The sequence below is a fragment of the Protopterus annectens genome, chromosome 8.part0 (assembly GCF_019279795.1).
Source record: "Protopterus annectens isolate FY-2018-M chromosome 8.part0, PAN1.0, whole genome shotgun sequence".
In the NCBI taxonomy this organism is placed as follows: domain Eukaryota; kingdom Metazoa; phylum Chordata; order Ceratodontiformes; family Protopteridae; genus Protopterus; species Protopterus annectens.
Window position 1 is genome coordinate 161,282,115 of NC_056741.1, and position 20,841 is coordinate 161,302,955.

At 38.0% G+C, this 20,841-nt stretch overlaps 1 protein-coding gene across 4 annotated transcripts in view; it reads right to left on the minus strand.

Annotated features, from left to right (window-relative positions):
* FOXJ2 (forkhead box J2) overlaps positions 1 to 20,841 on the minus strand; it is a 1,179,137-nt gene that overhangs the window by 921,950 nt on the left and 236,346 nt on the right. Inside the window, exon 2 of one of the 4 annotated variants that reach the window (XM_044079673.1) lies at positions 13,120 to 13,364. The exons of the other annotated variants lie outside the window; for them this stretch is intronic. The gene's annotated coding sequence lies outside the window, so the exon portion shown is untranslated. The remainder of the gene's footprint in view (positions 1 to 13,119; positions 13,365 to 20,841) is intronic. 4 annotated transcript variants of the gene reach the window in all.

The following is a 20,841-nucleotide window of genomic DNA, read 5'->3' on the forward strand; positions in this document are numbered from 1 at the left end:
TGGAATAGTCATGAGAGCACTGAAAACTGAAACTTCCCATCTATTTCAGGATTTGGTAATAAGTTAGGTGCTTGAGTCCAGAGGGAGATTAAAAAGGAAGTTATGAGAATGCACTTCCAGATGCCAATGTGGAGTTCACTGTCACAGTGCCATAATACCTACGTTAGTTCATTACAGCCGAGTGTGCCTCCAAGCATTTCTGCAGTTACCTCCTACTGTGCCTCTAGGCGTCAAATATTGCCTGTTCATATTTTCATTAATATTTCCAAAACCATGTTACACACAAGGAATCAAGAAATTTTATCTTGAAGCATACATGATGGCAAACAACTGTATTGATATTTGACCCCTGTGAATGAGTATTTGTTAGAACTATAATGTGATAACTTCATTTTTTTAAAGGCTCAATCCACCCCCACTGGGAGTTAAAGGTACAATTAAAAGAGCTGTACTGGAGGGAATGAGCTAACTCAGACACAGAATGCCCACGATGGAACTTTCATAGGACTTGATCCACATTGTACATAATGCAACACCCTCCCCACCCCTTTACAAAGCAGGGCACAACAAACCCATTAGCATGATGTAGAGCCTGCATAGTGTCTCTCACTTTTGTGTTTGTGTAAGTCATACTTTGTGCACATAGGCAAGTAAGATGCTACAGGAGAGCCCCTGTACTTCATACTCTCTTTGTCAAATCCCACTGTTGTCTTTTACCTAATTATTTGTAAAGGGGGAAAAATACACTCATTTCTTAAGTTGTGAAAAAATAGAAACTAATTCTGGAAGCTCAGGATTTCACCTGCTCATATGAACTTATAAATGTTACCTTAACAGATTCTTCTGAACTGTGAAGTGAATATTGTTCACTAGCTAAAATGATTTGCTTTTATATTTCCCATCATGCAAAGGCATGTGGCTACATTACTCTCACAGAATTTGTTTGTGCAAAGAAGTTTTGCAGATCTTTTTCACAATGGCTCTAACTTTGCAATGCAAATCTCCAAGTCCCATTGCTACAAAGTCCACGGATAAGAACAATTATTTTCACATTTAACCTGTAATAATAATTACAGTCTTAATTTACCACCTTTAACCAAAGGCTCTTTCATAAAGGTGAAACATCAGTATATATGTATTGCAAAAAGAATGTATGATGACCTTCTGTTTAAAGTACAAATAATGCATGATATGCAAATTAGTCATGAGAACTTTCAATAGGGGCAAAGGCATTGCTTAAGATTATGTGAGGATTAAAGCATACAATGGTGGTGACAACTGCTCCTGAAGGGAACATGCACAGCTGTGGGAAAATGCTGGAATTTATTTACTTTTATTTTCTATTCATTTTAGCAGCAACCTCCATAGTTAGTGTCCCTACTAAATGTTTCACTTGTTTCTCTGTTTATACTACCCCTAGATACTCTTTTCATCGTGTCATCCACAAATACAGCTTAAGAAGTTAGTATGTGAATTTGTGAAATGGCAAGAAATCAGCCAATAAACTAAAGTCAGACTTTAGATATACTTATTTTTTTGGACTGCTAGCTCTCACCCCTTTAGAAAAGAGCTAACAATGCTGCGGCCCTACAGGTGTCAATGCAACAATAAATATTAATTCAAGAAGGTAAAACATTGAATTTTTCCATAACATGCCATAACACTGAACTTCTCTTTGTTTAGATATTTGTTTGTGTCTTTTGGCTTTTCCCGGTTATGGATCGCCATAGCGGAACTCCGGTCCGCTAATGATTGGCAGTAGATTTTTATGTGCTGGCTTGCCGGGCCTAATGCACAACCTTCAACAAAGGAACGCCCATTCTCTACCTGAGAATCAAACGGGCAACGTCTAATTGTGAGGCGACAACACTACCGCAGCACCACCACCGCAGTAGTCTTATGTTTTAAAATTGTCCTAATTTTAATAATGCATTTGGTGATAAACTAACATCTGATAAAGACTCTAGATTACAGGCTGAAAACTATTTTATTGCATTCTTGTAAAAAATAGTGCATAGCTTTTAGTTTTGTAAATGATCCTTAATATTCCCGCCCTTTCTGTTTATGCATTTATTTGTTGTAATTTGTATTTTAAAAATTTTCTTCAATAAAAAGTTATGGGAAAAAATGAAAAATTAAACAGTGAAATAAATATTGTATGCAGCATTGGCATACAGGAACTACATGATACAGATATGTGTTCCACATTACTGTAGCCACTAATGGATACAGATATGTGTTCCACATTATTGGAGCCACTAATGGATACAGATTATGTGTTTCATATTATTGGAGCCTCTGATGGATACAGATATGCTTTTCATATTATTGGAGCCATTAATGGATACAGATATGTTTCATATTATTGGAGCCACTAATGGATACAGATGTGTTCTAAATTATTGGAGCCACTAATGAATACAGATATGTGTGTGTTTCATATTATTGGAGCTACTAATGGATATAGATATGTGCTCCACAGTATTGGAGCCACTAATGGATATAGATACGTGTTCTACGTTACTGGAGCCACTAATGGATACAGATACAGTAGATATAAAAAGTGTACACACCCCTGTTAAAATGCCAGGTTTTTGTGATATAAAAAAAATCAGACCACAATAAATAATTTCAAAATGTTTCCCACCTTTAATGTGACCTATAACTTGTACAACTCAATTGAAAAATAAACAAATCTGTTACGGGGAAAAATAAAAAATGTACAATAAGCTGGTTGCATACGTGTGCACACCCTTAAACTAATACTTTATTGAAGCACCTTTTGATTTAATTACAGCATTCAGTCTTCTTGGGTACACACCTGCCATCAGTTGGAGACTCTGATTAACCCCAAATAAAGTTCAGCTGTCCTAGTAGGATTTTCCTGACATTTACTCAGTTGCCTGTTACAGCAAAAGCCATGGTTCTCAGAGAGCTTAGAAAGCATCAAGGGGATCTCATTGTTGAAAGGTATCAGTCAGGAGAAGGGTATGTTGCAAAGAACTGGATCTCTCTCCAAAATTGATGAAAAGACAAGACGAAAACTGGTCAGGGTGGCTGCCAAGAGAGACTTACAGCAACACTGAAGGAGCTGCAGGAATTTCTGGCAAGTACTGGTTGTGTACTACATGTGACAACAATCTCCCATATTCTCCATATGTCTGTTATAGTTAACCACCACAGAAACAATGGTCTGTTTGTATCCTCCATATTATTAGACTTATCAAAAGCCTTTGATATGGTTAACCACAGCATTCTTCTCAATTTTCTATCTAGCATAAACATAAGCCCCTCCTCTATTGCTTGGTTTAACAGCTACCTATCTGGCCATCAACAAACAGTTCTTTGGAAAAACCAACTATCCCCTCTATTGCCAGTTACCATAAGAGTCCCTCAAGGGTCTATTCTCTGTCCCTTACTGTTCTCCTTATATACTAACCACATCACTTTATCCTCACCCTCTGTGTCAGTAGGACAATATGCAGATGACACCACCCTTATTTGCACTGCCTCCACACTACGTGACCTTCAATTCTTAACCCAGAACTACTTCACCCTTGCAGAAACATGTTTCACCAATATCAAATAACTTCTTGATCCCCCCCCAAAAAAAAACAAACATATTTGACACAGGAAAACCACCACCCCTAAGTGATAGCTTCTCCATCAAATCCAAAGACAACAGTGAAATCAGCCCTACCACACACAAAACTGCTAGATGTTGAAACTGACAACAATCAGATAACAAAAAACTTGGACTCCTTTATAGGAATAAACACTTTATGACTAATAACACCAAAGCAACTATTGCAAGGACCCATCTCCTATCCATCCTCTTATATGCCTCTCCCATCTTAACTAATCTCTAGCAAACCAACCTAAATAAAATGGAATCTTGTTACAACAATCGCTAAATTTGCTACCGAATCCCCTTATAGGCCCCATCACTGTCTGTCACTTAAGCAAGTCAACTGGTTGGAGCTACCTCATATGCTACTACTCAACCAACTCTACTGCTCACAAACTCTACTACTTTCCCAACCTAACCCCTGCACTACAGGAACTCATACAACCACACATCCCCACTAGAACTCTTAGATCCAGCAACCAAAACCTCATAAAAGTCATCAAGCACAGAAATTATGCTGGCAAATCCCTTTTTGCCAGCACCATTGCCAAAAAATGGAACACCTTACCAAGCCATACAACCTCTACCACCTCCACTACTCAGTTTAAAAATCTCCTGAAAAAACAATTCCAGAATATTTGGCTATACTCTTGCCATTCACCAGGCTAACCCTTATAAAGGTAACTCCTCTGTGCCCCAACTACTCTCAGACATTCTGTTTCATGTATACGAAATTCTGCCTCTTTTTAGGTCTTTTGAGTAGATGTCTTTTGATACTCTATACCTCAAAGTTTGACTTTTGTATGAACTGTTGATTTAATGTATTCCATACTGTATGTATCATCTCCTTGTGTGTATGCAATGAAAGCTCTCATAACATGAAGGAATGTTATTCTATGTATGTGTTGCTTGGAGCTTATCTCCCCGGGCCTCCGCTGAAAATGGACCTGTGTCCAGTCAGACTTTCCCAGTTAACAAATGTAAAATAAAATAAAATAAAAAATGTGTTCTACATTACTGGAGCCAGTAATGGATACATATATGCATTTCATATTATTGCAGTCACTAATGGATACAGATATGTGCTCCACATTATTGGAGCCACTAATGGAGCAGGAAGTCACAGCTTTAAACTGCTGTTAAAAAAGAAGAAATAAAACAGTAGGCAATTCCATGTCACCCAGGAGTTCCTTAAACATGACAGATTTTCAGCTCTATCTTAGCGCATAAATGCCCGCCGAGCAGATTTGAAGTTTAGCTTTCTGTGTTTTAACAGCTGCTGCCTCTTTTCTTACCGTGATATACAACGTGGTTTGGCATGCAGTACAAAACACTGTGGGATAAACTACTGCAGAAAGAGAACTACCTGGGTGAGCAGGAGGACCAAGTAGCTATCATTAAATGCCAGGATGCTAACCTTCATTTCTTCTCAACACTCTGACTTCAGCTTTAATGTCAGGATGTTGGCCTAATTACTGGCCACTACCTGCTGCCACATGTAGAGCTACTGGTAACAATGTGAAAAGTAAGACCACCTTACTTATTCTGACGTGACATATGCTAATAAAATGCTATTTAATGAACTGGTACCACCGGTGCACATGTTCTTTGACAGTGGTCATAGTTATTACCTAAAAAAGGTAATCTCTGACCAGCATTTTGCTTGGTTAATGGTTATTAAATATATTTTTCTTATATGTTTTTTATATATATTTTTATAAATGCACATGTATGTGTGCATACACACGTGTGTATATGTGTGTGTATATATATATATATATATATATATATATATACCGCTATGTATATAGGATATACTAGTGTCTTAATTGCTATGTAAATAAGTAGTATTTTAGTATATAATTGGAAGATGGTTTTGTTTGGCTGGCTGAATCATGTGTTTTAATGATGTTCCCTATTTAAATGACTCTAGATTGATTTCAATGTTATGTACTGATGACGGGTGGTTAACCCGAAAGCTTTGCTCAATAAATCTTTTTCTTTGGCGCACAGAAGTGTTTTTGGAATATTTGGAGTGACAGATTTGTTTCATGTACTGCATATTGGTGTTACTGTGAGCTTTGGATATAAGGGACCAGCAGCCAACAGCCAGCAACTATTCATACTTCTAAACTACTAAACCAAGACAATGAGTATGTCTGTGAAAGGTTTGCTTAAAAAAGTAGTTAATCCGTTACTGCAATCTTCGTATACAGCATGTCCACAAGTGGAAAGTGCTGACAATGATGGAGGTGACTTTAGGAAAGTGTTATTGACTTTAGAAAAGAAAGTCCAAACATACAAGCAACTTCAGTGGCAACGACTGAGTTTTTGTGCTTATTTAGAGCTAGGCATAGTTCCACGTGGCTTGCGTATATTAAAAATGCCATCATATGGCAATACCTATATGGATTTACTTGGACAGTGGCAGCAGCTCAATTTAGAGCTGAGTGCCAATTATATGAAGTTAATGAACAAATTCTTCGAGCCTATTGAAAAGAACTTAATTGACGAAATCAATGAACTTGAGAATAATATTCTCACTATGCCCTGCTTTTCGCAAGGCAATGAACAATATAAAGCATTTTTAGATCGTGTCCAGTCTTTAAATGTAAAGTTAGAACTAAAAAAGAAGTCTAAGCTACATCGCGATCTAAACGATTATAAAAACGGACATATTTTCTCTTGGCCAAGAAATGAGGTTAAACGTGCACAATCAATAAATAAAATTGGTAATAAAGCAAAAAATTTATGTTTCGTCGGATTAGATCAGCTGGATACTTTTGAACAGCTGAACGAAACTATGCCAACAAATCAAGAGGATCATACTTCAGTTTCTATAAATGTAGCAACCAACCAACAGAACGCCTCTAAGGAAGGGGCGGGAACTAGCGAGGTTCCTTCACGCGATGTAGGAAGCTCTTCATCTTCTGCAATGAGCGTATACAAATCCAACGATAAAACAGTATCGTATGTATTAGAGAAGAGTAAACAGGTTGAAATTTCTTCTTTTTTGCCGTTTCAACTAAAGCAACCGGAAAAGGAGACCCAATAACTTTTAAAGAAATTTCCATCAATGAAGTAAAGAAATGTATAACAGATGTGAACATGGTAGTATATGATTTACAATTAAGTCAAGATATTTCCATTGATCTTTTCAATTGTTTTTCTGTACCCTGTCCAAGAATACCACAGATATACGGCATTCCTAAAATACATAAGAATATGGAGAACCCTCCCACCTTAGACCAATAGTTTCTGGTAATGGGTGGGTGACTGAGCCCATCTCTAAATATTTACAGTTACAACTTAGTAAATATTTGGTGAAATGTCCAAGCATTATTAAGGATACTGAAAACTTCCTACTAGATTTGTTTGAATGGTATAAATTTAATAATGATAGAGCATTCTTGTTTGTAACATTGGACATAGTTTCTCTGTTCACTGTGATCCCGAATGAATATGGGCAAGATGCAATAAGAAATTTTCTTGGTTTGGAAACATGCATGCAAGTAAGGGAGATAGAAAATATCTGTGCTTTGTTAGATGTTGTACTGACAAAAAATATTTTTATGTTTGATAAGAAGTTCTGCTTGCAACTCACTGGAGTTGCAATGGGTACACCAACAGCGAATACATATGCAAACTTAGTACTACACCAATGGGAGAAGCAATTTATTTTAAGCAATTATAATGAATTAAATGCTAAGGTAAAGTTTTATAAAAGATTTGTAGATGATTGCTTTCTCATATGGGAGGGTACTAGTGATGAATTAAGGAACTATATTGATTATTTAAATAAAACAACAGATTTTTTAAAATTTAAAATTACTTTCTCTATAGAATCTATTAATTTTTTGGACGTCCATCTTTATATTAAGCACAATAGAATACAAACAATGATTTATAAAAAAGAGGTTAACACTAATAGATATAAAAGGAAAGACAGTATGCATGCAAAGCACACTTTTAAAGGTGTATTGAAAGCTCAGTTGATACGAGTTAGTAGATTAAATACAGAAGATGAAAACTTTATACTACAGGCGGAAGAAATGATACAAGATTTTTTAAAGCTTGGCTATTATTTTCAAGATGTAAATGCAGTATATGAAGATGTGAAAATGAAAAGAAATGATACATATAAACCTTTTTTTAGTGATAAGAGACAGCCTACACAGATATTTGGTGAGAGAAAAAATGTACTTAGGTATGTTACAACCTATAATGCCTTTACAAGGGATGTGTGCAATATAATAGAGAAAAATTGGCTGGTAATATTAGCTATGCCAGAATTAAAAGACATAATAGGAATAAAACCTAAGTTTTATTTTAGGAATTTAGATAATTTAAAACAAAAGCTATGTTTTAAAGATTTTAAAGAGAAAAAGATAGAATTTTTGAGTAGGAGTTTAACACAGAAGTGTTATAACTGTACCTGTTGTACAGATATCTATGATACATCAAATATTTTTGAACATCCTTTAACTAATCAAAGATTTGCATTTAAATGTTTGGCTAATTGTAGCACTTCTCGAATAGTGTATTTAGCAACTTGTGTAAACTGCCCAGCATATTATGTAGGAAAGACGACAAGAAAACTAAAAGAACGCATAATAGAGCACAAATCGGAAATCAGAAGGGGAATATTAACAAATGCACTCAGCAAACATACTGTTGAAAATGAAAGACACATATTTAAATTTAGAGTAATCTGTAGAGTAGATCTTGGTATGAGGGGAGGGGATATTAATAATATGTTCAAAATGATGTGAAAATTACTGAACCTACAGACATTGCCAATATACTGGCTGACAGGTTCAGTGCAAACTTCTCCCCCCCCCCCAAAAGGAGAGATATCTATACCAGAGGATTGTAGCCCCCCAAACATCTCTAATGCCCAGGTGAGAACTGCTCTCTCTAAGGCGAAAAACACAGCATCCATGGGACCGGATGGTGTCCCCGGCTGTGTGCTCCACGAACTCAACGAGGAATTAAACCCGCAGTTAGGACAGTTGTTTAATCTTAGCCTCACCTCAGGATACGCACTCAAGGAGTGGCGACGGCAACTGTGGTCCCACTTCACAAAGGCGGTGCCTCCACCGACCCTGGAAATTACCGTCCCATCAGCTTGACAAGCCTGATCTGCAAAGCCATGGAGAGGATCATAATGGAACTCATAAATAAAGACATAGGAAACTTGCAGACTTTGGATCCAACCCAGTTTGGCTTTGTCAAAGGCAGATCATGCCTTTTAAACTTGGTTGACTTTTTCGAAACAGTCACCAAGGCCATTGATGAGGGAAAGGCAGTCCATACAGCCTACCTCGACCTGGCAAAGGCTTTCGACACAATACCCCACTCAGGTATCATCGAAAAACTCATCAGCTTAAATGTAAACCCATACATCACAAGATGGGTTGCAAACTGGCTAAGTGACAGAACCCACAGGGTCAGAGTTGCTGGCGCCATGTCAGACTCAAAGCCTGTCACAAGTGAGGTCCCACAGGGCTCAGTCCTGGGCCCACTCTTGTTCGGCATCTACTTTTCTGAAGTACAAGCAAACACAGGAGGGTTATGGCTGACAAAGTTTGCAGATGACTGCAAACTGGGCGCCATAGTCGAAAACAAATCTGACACAGATATCCTTCAGAAGGGTCTCACAGAAACGGATAACTGGTGCCAGAGCCATGGCCTAAAGTTAAACGCCAAGAAATGCATAGTCATACCCTTCGGGAAAAACAAGGTTACCCCTAGCTACCATATAGGTGGCAATCCACTGAGCACAGAAGAAGTTATCAGAGATCTGGGGACTCAGGTTGACAGTAACCTATCGTTTGACACTCACGTTGCTAAAGTAGTTAGGAAGACCTTCTACACTGCCCACCTGATCATGAAGGGATTCACATCTAGATCAAGGGAGGTCATCGTCCCCCTGTACTCATCACTCATCAGACCAATGATTGAGTACAATGCTCCATTCGGAATGTATCTGACCCGACACCTGCAGCAGCTGGAAAGGCCCCAAAAGTTCCTCACCAAAAGGATAAAGGGTCTCAAAAATATGTCTTATGCTGCCCGACTGAAAGAACTTCAGCTCTATTCAGTCGCTTACCGCCTGCTCAGAGGTGACCTGTGCCTGACATACAAGGCCATGTCAAACCCAGATTTGATGAACATGCTTCACCTCAAAAAATCTAGATCCCTCAGAACTACAAGGGCGGGAGACTTAAACCTTGACACGGTCTTTAACAGGACATGCTGGAGGGACAGATTCATCATCCAAAGACTCCCTATGCTGTGGAACAAAATCCCGGTACATGTGAGGCAGAGCACCTCACTGGCCATGTTCAAGAGAAATCTTGACCAATGGATGGGAGATCGCAGATATACCCCAGGGATTACCTCAGTGTCTCTGCTTGACAGAGGCACAGCAAAACAATGGGCATAGTTTTCTTCAAACTAAAGGGGTGGCGAAAGCCACAAAAACTCTGGGCTAGGCTTATAAATGCCCTTGGGCAGATAGCCTAGTACGAACCTATGAATCTATGTTAGAGCTGAGAGAGCTAGAATGGATTATTAGGTTAGATGCTGAGGCAGAACCAGGTTTAAATGTAATGGTCAGCTTGAAACCATTATTAGTCAAAAAGCAAAGAGAAAATATCTAGTTTTTTCTATATGTTTTGTATTTTACAGTTTATAGATTGGGTATTTTAAATATTTTTCTTATATGTTTTTATATATATTTTTATAAATGCACATGTATGTGTGCATACACACATGTGAGTATATATATATATACCTATGTATATAGGATATACTAGTGTCTTAATTGCTATGTAAATAAGTAGTATTTTAGTATATAATTGGAAGATGGTTTTGTTTGGCTGGCTGAATCATGTGTTTTAATGATGTTCCCTATTTAAATGACTCTAGACTGATTTCAATGTTATGTACTGATGAAGGGTGGTTAACCCGAAAGCTTTGCTCAATAAATCTTTTTCTTTGGCGCACTGAAGTGTTTTTGGAATATTTAGTGTTTTTGGAATATTTGGAGTGACAGACCAGACTTTGTTTGTTTCAGCTATCATTAAATGCCAGGATGCTAACCTTCATTTCTTCTTAACACTCTGACTTCAGCTTTAATGTCAGGATGTTGGCCTAATTACTGGCCACTACCTGCTGCCACATGTAGAGCTACTGGTAACAATGTGAAAAGTAAGACCACCTTACTTATTCTGACGTGACATATGCTAATAAATGCTATTTAATGAACTGGTACCACCGGTGCACATGTTCTTTGACAGTGGTCATAGTTATTACCTAAAAAAGGTCATCTCTGACCAGCATTTTGCTTGGTTAATGGTTATTAAATTAAGTTTGTGTAGAACTATTCTTTAGCTCAAGTACTACTTTCCAATAAAAATAATGGTAATAAGAGAAACTGAACCTCTCTGGAGAGTGGTAATGCATCTAATACTCAGATGTGCGGCTTTTTGCACCTACATATTAAGTGAACAAGTATATAAATGTATGTATACATACAGCCAGATATTGCTGCACCTTGCAAAAGATGAAATTCTCCTGCAGTGTCCGCTATCAGCTAATGTGTGATTTTGACCAAAAGTTTATTATGCCTCATCTGCTCACCACACAAGAAGTTGACCTCTGTTACTGCCCATTATATTTATTATCTTAAGTATACTGTGAGGAAGTGGGAGGTGGGGTGGTCTTAATCTTCTACTCTAAAATCATTTCTAAACTGCTGAACAAGCATGCCATAAACTAGTGATAAAACATTTGCAACCACCATCAGTATATGAATATACACCTGTGTAAATCACATCCTGCAACATTACATAATACCTTCTTACTGTAAGTAGTGTAATAATATTTTTAGGGTCACTGTCTTATAATATTACATACTACAACTGATCAGAAACTTCATACTGACAACATTGTAATTGATAAGTAAATGAACTCAGAGCCAAGAGAGAAATGGAATGTAAACAATTCATTGACAGTCGTTTCTTCAACTGCCGACAGACTGAGACACTGTGTCGAAACACCTTTTTGCGACTGAATTTTTTCCTTTTCTCCACCATTGTAAAAGATATTATATAAATAAAATTTAGGGGTTTTTAGGGGGGGCTTTCTCTCACATAGAGGGGGGTGCAGTGGAGCTTGTCCCCAAGCAAAACAAAAATGTTTTTAAGAAATGCCAAAAAGTGTTTTGGTATAATTTTTTGATCTATTAGCAGCTGAAGAAACAGCTGTGGATACATAACATGAATCTGAGAAAAATATGGATATGGATCATCTAAATTATTTGTCTTTCAATGAGTCACATACTAAGGAACACATTAATCTGAACAGGTACTAACTGACTGACTGACAAACTTTTTACATGGGGATACCCTTCCTCAGCCTAAACTATGTGCTCCAAATACTTAAACTAAGTGATTAAAAATTGTCGGTGGGGGTGCGTTCGATTAAATGGGTTTCTCAAATCATGGCCTACTGAAAGCCAAGTCATCCAAGTAAATGAATACAAAAATACTACTACGGGAACCTCAGCAGTATGAAATAAATAATTAGTAAGTATATAGTACGTAGCAGTCAGGTGAGCAAGAAAAAAGCAACTGCAATGTAACTAACCATCGCAGCTGTTTCATGTCAGGCTACTTTAACACGCTGCAAAGCCTTAATGACTACACACTCTATAGCATTTTATGAAACCACGTGGGAGTTAACAGTAATGCTAAGAAGCATATCTCAGTGTCCGAATCATGTACTGTCTGCCAAAACAGCAAGTCAATGTTAAAGATACACTTTGTTACAAATTAAAAATGGCCTCCTCTGTATGAGATGCCAGTGACTTCTAGTTATACAATGCAACATAATAAAACTGGACAGTAATATTGCATGTTCAGCCATTACCAGGGACACTAATTTTCGCTTTGCAAACAGATGAAAAATGAGATTGTGTTTTCATGAGATGAAATCCAGGACGTATACCCATGATTTTAAAATGTAATTTCCAGTTATTATGGTGATTATCTGTATCAATTTATACTTAAAATTAAAACATTTTCTAGGCACAGATACTCAGTAATGCAAGATGGCAATATTATAAATATGAGAAGAAATATATCTCAAAGTGAGCTGATTCTCTGGTCTACATTGCCAACTTCAGTGAAAATGCTGTAATTTTTCAATTTTCAGACAGTCAAATAATGAGATTTACAGCTATTTTTTCCCAGGAAAAAAAAAACAATTGTCCCTATTACATAATCAGCCAGTGGCTGCATGCTCTGCAGCCTCAAAACTAGATTACATTTGCTTGCTCAGAGACTGAGCAGACTAGTGCCACAAAGAATCACCACATACATTCCACTCTAAGCAACTTCTTTGGCACCTGGCAAAGTTACAGCTTCATTTTCAAAGGCCTTATGACAAAACTCAAGCAGGAAAACAAATACACTTTTACTAACCAGGTTAAGTCTTCTTATTGTTATGGTGCAGAATTTGCCATGGTCTTTGAAGCTGTAAAGGCACCTTTGAACTAAACCTGTTCAGCTGAGAAAGGCTGGACTTGCAGATAATACAAATTCTTGCTCATTTGTGCACATAAATCTCTTATTTCAAAACAGATTTTGAGAACATGCAGGATCACGGCTCCCTTTTATCCATCCAGTAACTTTAGAATCTATTATCAACCCAATGGACATCATGAAGGCTGGGTTTTTGTTTGGAAACAAAAGCAAGACAAAAAAACAGTACTTAGTCCAGGATTCCTCAAAATTTTCAGTGCCGAATTAAAAATGCATCATAAATAAAAATAATGCTCAAATATGCATTAGAATCATATAGTCAAACCTTTAACAGCTCATATCACACAATGTCCTTTTATTAAACATGCATGCACATTTTGCTTCCTAACATCTGAAATGTGTGTCTTGTAAATTGGTGCAATATTATCAGCAAGTCTGAATAGGCTTTGCAAGTAATAATTATGTTTCTGTGACTTAAGTGCTTACACATTGAACCATTGTGCAAAAATCACCTATAACAGTGTACAGCAGTTGACAGGAGTATGCATTCTACTTGCATTTTTCTTCCTGTGCAAACTAGTAGCAGTATAAACTATACTCGTTTTGTTTTACATAATCATGTCACAACACATGCAACTACCATTAACTGCAGTATTTTGCATTGGGTCTGCTGAAAAAAAGGAAGACAGGCCTTGTGGAATTAGACCAGCTAGTGTAATGCAAATAAAGTAGCAATGACTGCAAATATAACCACAGACGACATACTCCAATACTGCACAGAGATTAAACATTGCTGATTTGATTCATGATGCGTTACTTGAAAACATACTAAAACAGAAACTGCCACCTGCTACAGCATGGGTGACTACATCCTGTCTAATTCCACAAGGCCCGTCTTCTAAAGACATGCTTCTGGAGCATTTCTTCCCGGGCCTCCGCTGAAAACAGGATCTGTGGAACCTAGTCGAACTTTCCCAGTCAACAAATGTTAAATAAATTAAAAAAAAAAAAATGTGGCTCCATAATCTTAGTGACTGCCAGACTGCACCAGAATTTGAACAATCACTAAATGCTTACTAGGCTGTAGGTCAGATGACTATGGAGTTTACATTGTAGTACAATGCAAGTGAAAATCAAATCTCTCACAAAGGTCAGAGTGTTGCAATGCAAATTATCAGCAAATGTACATACTGTGCTACAGGACAAGTGACTGCCCATGGTACACTGCTCTGCTGTGTAAAACAGACAGAAAATAATCTGCAGCTATAGGCCAGTATGCTGCAATGTAAACTATCAACAAACATATGCAATCTACTGCAGAATAACTGACTAGACGCTACGTACTGGACTGTAATGTAAACAAACAGCAAATAAATACAATGTAGACCAGCATGGTGTAATGCAAAGCATCAACAAATGTATATAATGTGCTACAGGACAGGGCAGATTCATAACCAACACAAGCAACATCGACTAGCTTTAGCATCAGCTGTGCAGAAACAAATAATACGTTATTCAGTTCAATATCACTGTACAGCATCTATGGTGCGATCTCAGAGGCATACCTCTCAACCTCTTAGTGCTAGAAATCTGGATAATGCCTGACAAAATGGGGGGACAAAGGTCCAAACATAGGGACAGATTATAAATATTGCTCTTATAAACTTAGAAACTTGAAAGAATAACAGGGTTTGTGTAAGCATGCTTTTTCTGAAGGATTTGAAGTCTGAAACTGACATGTATATCATTATTGAGTGACTTCAGTCCTCAGATCATCCCAGTGATTTTGCAGAAAATCACAAACTTTATAAGGAACAGACCAAAAATATGAGACAAAAATCTGGACATTCTACAGTTTGGGAGAGGTATGCTCAGAGGTGGTATATTATATACTTTACACACACACACACACACACACACACACACACACACACACACACACACACACACACACACACAAAGCAGGAGTGTCGGGGGTGCAGTGTTTGCAGCTGAGGTTAAGTGATTTGAATTCCTGGGCTTGAAATTCTGTATGTCGATTTTACAAGTGTTCAACATTATGAAAGTATTCCTACAGAACAGACGAGCAATCACTGCACAGGGGTTTGCAGTTTAAATAAACAGCCAATATATATTCTTGGGTTCATGTTAGAACGTCGACAACTGACTATATCGACAAGTAGCCCTGCAGCACGAAATAAACGAAACCTCACAGCATCGAAACTTCAAATAACCGACATCCACGTCACCGACAACGCGCTACACCAACATCGCGTATTACAGGTAACGGGTATTAACATATGTGAGGTAGGGGATGTATTTATAAACATATGTCACTTAGTCTGACATTATAAATACATCCCCCACTCAACACATGTTAATATCCTTTACCTATAATATGGGATGTGGGTGTAGCGCGTTTTCGGTAAAGTGGATTGTCGGTGAAGTCGTCTCGATGGAGTGGGTGTCGGTTATTTCAGATTTCGATGCTGTGAGGTTTCGTTTATTTCGTGCTGCAGGGCTACTTGTCGATATAGTCAGTTGTCGATGTTCTAACATGAACCCATATTCTTATGTAGGGCATCATGCTACAATGCAATACAAACTTATGTAATGTGCTGCAGAACACGTGACTAGCCACTGTACTCAGAAGTGTCATATATGCAAAACTGTAGGCCAACATGCTACAGTGAAAAGTGTCAACAAATGCATATAACATGCTACAGAACATGTGACTGTAGAAGGGACTTTTATGCAAAAAAATCAAGCCAATATTATACACACACACACGCTAGCATGCTGCAACGTAAACAAACAACTAATGTACAGTGGATATAAAAAGTGTACACACCCCTGTTAAAATGCCAGGTGTTTGTGATATAAAAAATGAGATCATACTAAATCATTTCAAAACTTTTCCCATCTTTAATGTGGCCTATAACCTGTACAATTCAATTGAAAAACAAACAAATCTGTTAGGGGCAAAATGTAAAAAATAAAAAACGTACAATAAGCTGGTTGCATAAGTGTGCACTCTCAAACTAATACTTTGTTAAAGCACCGTTTGATTTAATTACAGCAGTCAGTCTTCTTGGGTACACTCTGACTAACCCCAAATAAAGTTCAGCTGTCCTAGTAGGATTTTCCTGATATTTATTCAGTTGCCTGCTACAGCAAAAGCCATGGTTCGCAGAGAGCTTACAAAGCATCAAAGGGATCTCCCTGTCGAAAGGTATCAGTCAGGAGAAGGGTACAAAAACATTTCCACAGCATTGCATATACCATGAAACACAGTGAAGACAGTCATCAAAAAGTGGAGAAAATAAGGGACAACAGTGATGTTGCAAAGAACTGGACGTCCCTCCAAAATTGTTGAAAAGACGAGATGAAAACTGGTCAGGAAGGCTGCCAAGAGACCTACAGCAACATTGAAGGAGCTGCAGGAATTTCTGGCAAGTACTGGTTGTGTACTAGTCAACAATCATGGGTATTCTCCATATGTCTGGACTATGCGGTAGGGTTGCAAGACGGAAGCCTTTTCTTACACAGAAAAACATCCAGGCCCAGCTAAAAATTTGCAAAATAATGCATCAGTTCTCCCAAAAGCATGTGGGAAAATGTGTTATGGTCTGTTGAGACCAATGTTGAACTTTTTGGCCACAATTCCAAAAGGTATGTTTGGCGCAAAAACAACAGTTTGCATCACCAAAAGAACACCATCCCTATGGTGAGGCACGGTGGTGGCAGTATCATGGTTTGGGGTTGCTTTTCTTCAGCTGGAACTGGGGCTTTAGTCCAGGTGGAGGGAATTATGAACAGTTCCAAATACCAGTCACTTTTGGCCCAAAGCCTTCAGGCGTCTGCTAGAAAGCTGAAGATGACGAGGAATTTCACCTTTCAACACGACGATGACCCAAGCATGCATCCAAATCAACAAAAGAATGGCTTCACCAGAAGAAAATTAAAGTTTTGGAATTGCCCAGCCAGACCTAAATCCAATAGAAAATCTGAGGGGGTGACCTGAAGTGGGCTGTGCACAAGAGATGCCCTCGCAATCTGACAGATTTGGAGCCCTTTTGCAAGGAAGAGTGGGTAAATATTGCCAAGTCAAGATGTGCCATGTTGATAGAATCCTACCCATGAAGACTGAATGCTGTAATTAAATCAAAAGATATTTCAACAAAGTATTAGTTTATGGGTGTGCATTAGTGGACCGGAGTTCCGCTGTGGCGACCCCTAACCGGGAAAAGCCGAAAGACAACAACAACATTAGTTTAAGGGTGTGCACACTTATGCAAACAGCTTATTGTATGTTTTTTATTTTTTTATATTTTTTCCCCTAACAGATTTGTTTTTCAACTGAATTGTACAGGTTATAGGTTACATTAAAGGTGGGAAAAGTTTTGAAATTATTTATTGTGGTCTCATTTTTTTATATCACAAAAACCTGGCATTTTAACAGGGGTGTGTACACTTTTTATATCCACTGTATAGCCACATATAAGCCAGTGTACCACAAAGTAAAGTATCAACAAATGCAATACGATGCACTAAAGATCAAGTGACTAACCACTGAACGTGGGGCCAGAGAGTAAACTAACAGCAAATACGTGGCTTTATGTCTGCATGCTGCATTGTAAAGTATCAACAAATTCAAGAAATATGCAAACCGTGGAGCAAAAAAAGTTACTACTCATGGTACACTGTCCTGCAATGTAAAACAACCAGCAAACATATGCATAAACAACCAGCAAACATATGCAGTGCCGCAAGCCAGTGAGCTGCAATGCAAGATAGTAACAACTGTATTTTCTGCTGCAAGAACAAGAACTACCAAGTGTACACTGCACTGTGATATTAAAATACTCTGCAAAAAAAAATACTCTGCAACAGGTCTTTTTACTTAGTTTAGTCTAAACTATTTACATGTGTTTACTGTAGTTCATAGGTAAATACTACAGATTGTTACAAGCCTAGCCAATGTGAGGTAAAGACCTTAACCATTAAGCCAATGCCTAAACTATTTACATGTGTTTACTGTAGTTCATAGGTAAATACTACAGACTGTTACAAGCCTAGCCAATGTGAGGTAAAGACCTTAACCATTAAGCCAATGCCTAAACTATTTACATGTGTTTACTGTAGTTCATAGGTAAATACTACAGACTGTTACAAGCCTAGCCAATGTGAGGTAAAGACCTTAACCATTAAGCCAATGCCTGAAGACCTCAATATGCTTTAGATGGCCCATACTTAATTACTGGCTCCAGCAATTTGACAGTTGGCAAGAGAGAGAGGGGAATCGGTAGTCACAGCTGCCTAGCCCTTCTTAGGGGAAGGAGATGGTAGAGCTACCACTGCATAAATGCCATGTGGGGTATTAGATTGCATGTACATTCCATGATCAAGAGTTGTTTGGAGGGACATGAGGTGACTGAAAGACATCCGCTTTCTTTAGCCAAGAACAGTAGGTATGTAAAAGAGTCCAACCAGACTGCACTTGGCAAGAATCAGTACTACAGTATTTGTGCCAGTCAACAAGAGAAGGGAAGTGAGACTACCAAAAAATCTAATCCCAGTCCCAGACTCTGGGTTTCTTTATATGGAATACTTGGATGCCAGGAAAATGAATATGTCAGTAGGGAGTGAGGTTTAATGGTGGAGAGGAGAGTCAGTGCAAAATATACATCCAAAATAAAAAATAAAAAAAATAGTTGTGCTGCAAAACAAGTGCCTAACAACTGCACCTTGCAGCACACTCTGTTGCAAAGTACTGATTGCAGTTTAAACTACCCGTAATTGTATACTGTCCTACAGGCCAAATGGCTAATGACTGTACATGTGCCACAACTTAACAGCCAGAAAAGGCATATTATGCCAAAGGCCAAATAGCTAATAATTACAGTAACACGTCAGACATTTATCAATCACTCTCTATAGAGCTACACTGTATATAGACAGCATATGTGCAGAGTATCATAACATATACATAAATAAAATTCTCTACGGTAAGGCACACTTGAATTAGTACCATGTTATGGCACAGCCAGTGACTGGATGTTTTTGCAGGTAAAGGTGAAATAACTGCACACATCTGGCAGTTAGCACAGAGGATTATGGCTATCAGCCATTACTGAACTGCTTCCCTTGCTACAGGGATTAATTCATTCAGCCTACATTTGCCTGAAAACTGACACTTGTGTCCAGTGGGATTACCAGGTTAACAAATGAATAAATTTAAAAAATGCTCAACAGTATAAGTGAAAAATTAATGAGCCACATGTCAGTCCACCTTCTTCCACGGTATAATAAACCAGTAGTTATGTAGCATGATGTACTAGAAGTGCATGAGTTTTGTAACGCCTTGTGGAATGCAAAGTCTCTTCTTACTACATAGTATGACTAAAGAAGGGATCCGCAAGCAACCAGTGTGACACCATATGCAACCAGAGATTTTGCACTGTGTGAGATTGTAAAGACAGTGCACCACCACACAAAATAATCAGCTGGCAAGTGCACATTGTGCCACATAAAAACTTACTGAAAAAGTGTATGATGTGCAACAGTTATCCAGGTAACTAGTGGTTGTACAGTTTCATGATATAAGTGGACAGCATTTATGCACTGTTTCACAAATCCTATTACTAGTTCAATGTCTGATAATAATAGTGTGATAAAACACGACACAAGCTGCATCTGATTTGGCACATTGTCACTGAGCAGTAAGCAAGAATTCTGTCACAGTCCTTTTGACCATTTGAGAACAATTTAGTGTATTTACTAACACATTATACCAGGTAGGTACTAATCCTAAAATTTATTTATTTATTTATTTATTTAATAGTTATTTGTTTACCAGGAAAGTATGACTTGGAACAAAGCCAATTTTCGTCAGAGGCCCGGGGAGAAATGCTCCAGATGTATGCCTTTGTGATGTGGGAGGAAAAACAGACCACCTGGAGGAAACTCGCATGAACAAAGGGAGGACATGCAGACTCCGCACACAAGACGCTCCAGCCAAGAATCAAACCAGAGAACCTCTTGCTGTGAGGTGACAATGCTACCGCTGCACCACTGTGATGTCCAATATAATAATATTGGTGTCTACTATTTCAACACTTCCCAGTATTATAGATGAACAAAAATGGAATGCTCCACACTACTGAAATACTAAACTGGATTATTTTCTGATCTAGTGTGAACACAGATTAGGCCAAATGTAATCTAATCAAGCCATTTATTAATAAATATTTGGGGTGCTTCATGACTGTGTAGAACGGGATTCCAGCTGTTTTAAAACAGAGTTCACACAAAACCCAAAAAGACTTGAGAAGAATGGTTCTGTCATACCACTCTATTTATTTTTGCTGCAAATAAGACAATGCACTTTCTTGCAAGTCGCCACTGTAATAATGAACATCATGTAGCCAATACAAAATTAACAGTAACCAGAGGATATCAAGATATCACCTCAAGAGTAGTGCCTTTGTATGATGCATGCAAACAATGAGTAAACCACCACCCGTTCATTAGTGGGAAAAGAACCTAACCTTTGTGAGGCATTTAACTTCACATGAAACCAGCTTTGCAGGCAGGTGATCATTGCTCAACTATGAATACCCACATGGATATGTTAGATGTACTACACAGGTTTTACCAGCA